The sequence below is a fragment of the Galendromus occidentalis genome, unplaced genomic scaffold (genome assembly GCF_000255335.2).
Source record: "Galendromus occidentalis unplaced genomic scaffold, Mocc_1.1 scf7180000076001, whole genome shotgun sequence".
Classification (NCBI taxonomy): Eukaryota; Metazoa; Arthropoda; class Arachnida; order Mesostigmata; family Phytoseiidae; genus Galendromus; species Galendromus occidentalis.
The window spans coordinates 1-5365 of NW_003803991.1; the positions used below are offsets into that span (position 1 = coordinate 1).

The 5365-nt window shown below is 49.3% G+C and overlaps 1 pseudogene; it reads left to right on the plus strand.

Moving 5' to 3' along the window:
* The first annotated feature begins 678 nt into the window (after positions 1-678).
* LOC100902152 (uncharacterized protein K02A2.6-like) overlaps positions 679-5365 on the plus strand; it is a 7486-nt pseudogene continuing 2799 nt past the window's right edge.

Consider the following 5365-nt stretch of genomic DNA (forward strand, 5'->3'; position numbering starts at 1 on the left):
CTTTGAGTGCGACTACTTCGCATACGAGCGCCAACGACTCCGTGTGACTGTCGAAAGGCAGCTCACTCCAGAGGAGCTAAGCGCGACTATGCTGGAGGCGGAAAAAGATTGGGACGCGGTCGAATCCTTCGCAGGGAGCACCATGGCGGAGAAGGAGGCTGCAGAGCGAGCGAGGAAGACGGTCAACGGAGGGGAAGGAGGGGAACGAGAACCCCGCGCACTAAGATCGAGCTGAGACAGAGGAAGTGGAGGCCCTTCGAAGACATGTCCTAATCGACGGCCGAAGGGCTCTCTCCGTCCAGGCGAATCGGGACGCCACATCTACGCCTTACTGTGTACATAATGTAGATAGACGAACGATCGCCTTAAAAAATAAACTAGGTGATCGCAGGTGCGCTCACCCCCACAAAAAAAAAAAAGGTAGGGAAGTTCCATGTTAGATTCATGGCCGACACGGGAGCGGCGGTTTCGATTATCAACAAAGAAGTGTTCCGAAAGGAAGCACCTAGGCTAGAAAGGTCTGAAATCGTGCTGAAGGGGTTTGGAGGAGAACTAATTCGGGTCTTGGGAGTGTACGGAGACATTGTGATGATGAAAGGCCGATCTACCCGGGGGAAATTTTACATTGTGGAGACGGGAAGGTCGATTCTAGGCAGGGATGTACTGGGAGGGTTGAAAATGACGATAGATTGTGCGTCGGGCCAGTGTAGAGTTAACGAGGTCAGCAATACGGGAGTTGCGGAATCGTTCGGAGATTTGTTTGAGGACCATCTGGGTAAAGTGAAGGGATTCGAGCACCGGGTCAAACAAAAGAAAGGGGTTAAACCAGTCCAGCAGAAAGTAAGACGGTTACCGTTGTCAACCAGGGACGAGGTTTTCGAAGAAATAAAAAAAACTGGAAGGAAACGATGTCATTGAGCAAATCGAAGCGTCCGAAAGGGGATCAGCCATGCTGGTGGTGACGAAGAGGGATGGCCGGGTGCGGCTGTGTGTGGATTTGCGAGCGGTGAACGAGGCAATAGTCGCCGACGTGTTTCCGCTGCCACACTTCGAGGATCTGTTTACGAGACTAAGTGGAGCGACGGTGTTTTCAAAGTTGGATACGCTGTCGGCCTATCACCAGGTCCAGCTGGCGGAGAATTCTCGAGACCTCACAGCGTTCATCACGCCATGGGGACTGTACCGATCCAAACGGGTGCCTTTCGGATTGGCTTCGGCTCCGGCGGCCTTCCAACGAATGATGGAAAAGATTCTAGAGGGGATCGAAGGGATAGTCATCTATCTCGATGATATCCTGGTATTCGGAAAGACGAGACAGGAGCACGACGATCGGCTCGGACGGGCGTTAACGCGATTCCGGGAAGTGGGAATGGTTCTGAATAAGAAATGTGTAATTGCTACGAACAAAGTAGAGTTCGTAGGATACGCTATAGGCCCGGAGGGCGTTAAACCTGATTTCGAAAATCTGTAGGCGATAGAACAACTCCCAGAGCCAACCAACCCGACGCAGATAAAATCGGTATTGGGAACGGCTAGCTTTTGCATGCGATGCGTGCCGAACTTTTCTACGATTTCGGAGCCAATGCGACGGCTGCTGAAAACAGAAACAAAGTTCGAATGGGGTCCCGAACAGAAAGAGTCTTTCGAGAAACTTAAGCGGGCAATTGTGGAGGCAAAACCACTGGCAATTTTCGATTGCAAAAGGGAAATCGTAGTCGCATGTGACGCATCAAAAGTCGGGGGGCCACGCTGTTGCAGTGTTACGAGGACGGGGAGCGACCCGTGTCGTTCGCATCATGCGCGTTATCGGAAGCACAACCGAAGTTTTTTTTTTCATTCAAAAAATGGAAAGAAACATCACAGTGGATTCGCAGAAAAACTCCTCAGGCGCACGCAATGGACCTATCTAGAGTCCGTGGTACGTTCACGCCGAGAATGATCCCTTACAGTATCAAGTGTTGGGGGCGGGAGTCGGTCGTCAGACCAGAGAGACCAGACAAAAGAAAAAACAACTAATATCTAAGTGAAGCACGGGAGCAGGAGTCCGCAACTAGACAGCCGCACTTGCACCAGCCAGATGTAACTTGACCAGCTTGATCATTCTTTTCCGCCTTTTTGGATTCGGAGTCTCGAAGCACTCATCCTTGATCTCCGGGGGGAACTCATTATATACCCGAACAAAGTTGTAGACTGCCGACTCTTGACAAGTTGTTTCCTGAATCTTGGAACACCGAGACCCCCCATTGACCTGAATCTCGTGGCATTACCATGCGTCGGTCGATCGAACTTATTACATTTGTAATAGAAGAGCTTACACAGACTCAGCACATAACTATTATCCAAGTTGAAGATTTTCAATTTCCCAAACAGGTTCTTTGTAGGTGCTATGTACGGACCTGCACACACGTAGCGTATAGCCCTCTTCTGCAGTAATTATGGGGTCGAGAGTGGTATGGTAGGTACCACCATGGATTCCTAGCATGTAATTTGTCCGTGACTCGACCAACGCATGATATATTTGTTCACGGAGTGCTGTGGAACAGATCCTCTCCAGTCTCGCTAAGATCGCTATTCCCTGTCTGATCCGGGAGCACACGTAAGACACATGCTAATTGAACTTGAGGTTCGATTGTACCCAGAGTCCGAGATATTTATAACTTTTTACTCGCTCCAGAGTCGGGCATTGACAGTCAGATTTACGGCAGTCAACTCCATGTATGTGGATAACTTGGGGCACCGAAGGGTCTGAGATAAAGGAAAAGTGGATGAATTTCGTTTTGCCAATGTTAAGCACCAAGCCATTTTGCTTCAACCAGTTCCCCAGACAAGTCATACACTTGGAGGCGCTTTCGCAGACAGTGCTCAGTTCCTTCCCGTATCATCAGCGAAAGTGATGGTGAAGTTCGGATCTGTGATTTTGAATACATCATTAATATACAGGATGAAGAGCAACGGTACCAATACGCTGGTACCCCACAGCTAGCTTCGTGAGAGTCACTACATTCACCGCCTGACCTGTAGATTTGCATGCGCTCGGACATGTATGAGCTGAGGAGTCGGAGAGCCGAGTCAGAGAAACCGTACCGTTCCAATTTGGCGATGAGTCGGTCTTTGTCAAGCGTATCGAAAGCCTCTGTTAGGTCGCAAAACACCGCGATGCAGTGCTCACCGCTATCGACTGCGGTCGTTGCATAGCTCATCAGCTCATGAGCTGCATCTTCACACGATCGACCCTTCCTATATCCGAATTGACTATCGTGGAGAAGCTTAAACTTTTCCAAATGTTCATGGATTTGTTACGACATGACCTTCACCTCAATTTTGCTGATTACTGATAGAAAAGAGATAGGTCTATAGTTATGTATGATGTTGCTGTTTCCTGACTTGTGAATGGGATGCAGAAGAGCCGTCTTGAGAACCCTCGGGTAGGTCGATGAAACGAAGATCTTGCGGATCACGGAGACGATCGGTGATGCCAGTGCCTCACTATTATTCTTGAACATAGCAGAAGGGATGTCATCCGGACCTGCGGTCTTGTGTGCCTTGAGACTCTTCAGAATTCCCCTGATCGCATCTTCGTCCGGTGGGGAGGAGGAGGAGAACCTCTCTCCATGGTAAGCGGGAAGAGATACAGCCGGATTGATAGTGCCGATATTCTTTTCAACGGTGTTCCTACCGACGGATGCGAAGTGCCGATTTATGTCGTCAAGTGACCAGCCAAGCGACTGGACTTAGGGAGTCGCCCCCTTACGGCCTCTAAAATAAGAATTAAGCACTCTCCATGACTTCCGGGATGAACCCTCCGCCTCCTGGAATTTCCAGATGTAGTACTCCATCTTGGCTCTCCGCAACAGTTTATCCAGAGTCACCTTGTAGCTCTCGAACTCAATTTTCAGCGCCAGTGTCTTCCTTCTTTTGAGTTTCCGGTAGAGATTGTGCCGTCTTCTGATCATCTTAACTATTCCCGGTGTCACCCATTCCTTGATTTATCTGAGTCTCGAAGGAATGCTCCAGTCCTCAGAACATGAGATGAGCAACTGTCGACACCCCTCCCGGAGAATCTCACAAGCCATGTCAGCTGTGTCAGCTGATTCCACTTCGTCCCAGTGCTTCCGCTCCAGGAGTGAGCTCAGAGTTTCGTAATCTATTTTCTTCCGGGTCGAGCCCTCCTGTCTCGGGTTAGCGGTCGCAATAGAGAATCCGAAGTCTAGTGAAGAGTGGTCGCTGATTCGTTCTGAGTCCCTCACCGTCAGATATGGGTCGTACCCCGGGAAGCCCTGTAGAATACGTGGTCAATGAGACTCGAGCCCGAGGCTGTAACTCTTGTTTCCCGGCAGTCATTCAAAGAAATGAAACCTCTATCAGTACAGGTCTCGAGATATTTTTCCGTGAAGCCGTCTTCCATGATCAGACATAGATTGAGATCCCCCACGAAGAAGGAGTCCGCTGTCCTGTCCAGCCCTCCGAGGAGTGTTCAAATGCTTTCCGAGGTGAAAATGGCGACATCAGAGATGTTTGAGCTGGGTGATCGGTAGACCGCCGTCAACTGGATTCTCTTGTTACCTACGTTGAGTTCAACAGAGAGATGGTCACTATCTGTGATAACGGGCATTTCACGCTCGAAGGATGGGAAACAGTCTCTCACGTAAACAGCTACTCCCCCTGATCTATAGTCGGGATTTGACCCAAAGAATGACCTGAAACCATTAAGACTAAAAATAGACATTCCTGTTCTGGTGCCAGCCAAGTCTCAGTGAAGACTATCACATCTACGTCATTGCTGGCTAGAATGGCCATGAATTTATCAAAATTCTGCTTCATCTATATCTATATATATAAAAACGTATGTCTGTTTGTCTGTCTGTCTGTCTGTCTGTCTGTCTGTATGTCCGGGGTACCCTATAGACTCGAAAACGGCTGAACCGATCTTCGTGAAAATTTAGGAGTGTGTCCTGGGGGATCCAGCGGTGGTTATAGGGGGGTCAGTTCTCCGATGCGATGAGTCCTTCTACCTCAAAAAAATTATTTGAGTGCTCCACTCACGAAAATACGAAAACTCGGAAAAAAATTGAAAGATCCGAAATTCGCAAAATTCACTAACGCCTGAACCGATCGCCGCAAAAACTCAGGGGTGGGTTCCCGGGAGCTTCAGGAAGGTCATCTGAGGGTCGTCGTTCTCATGTTATGGGTCCTCCCCCCATAAAAAAATGATTTGAGTGGTCCTCTCACCGAGAATCAAAGATTTCATCAAGGGAAAGACGGGAATTCGCAGGACTTTCAACGGCTGGAGCACTATGAGGGGGCGGATTCTCGGGAGCTCCTAAGAAGGCTATCGGGGGTTGCCGTCATCATTGGCCTCTGTCTT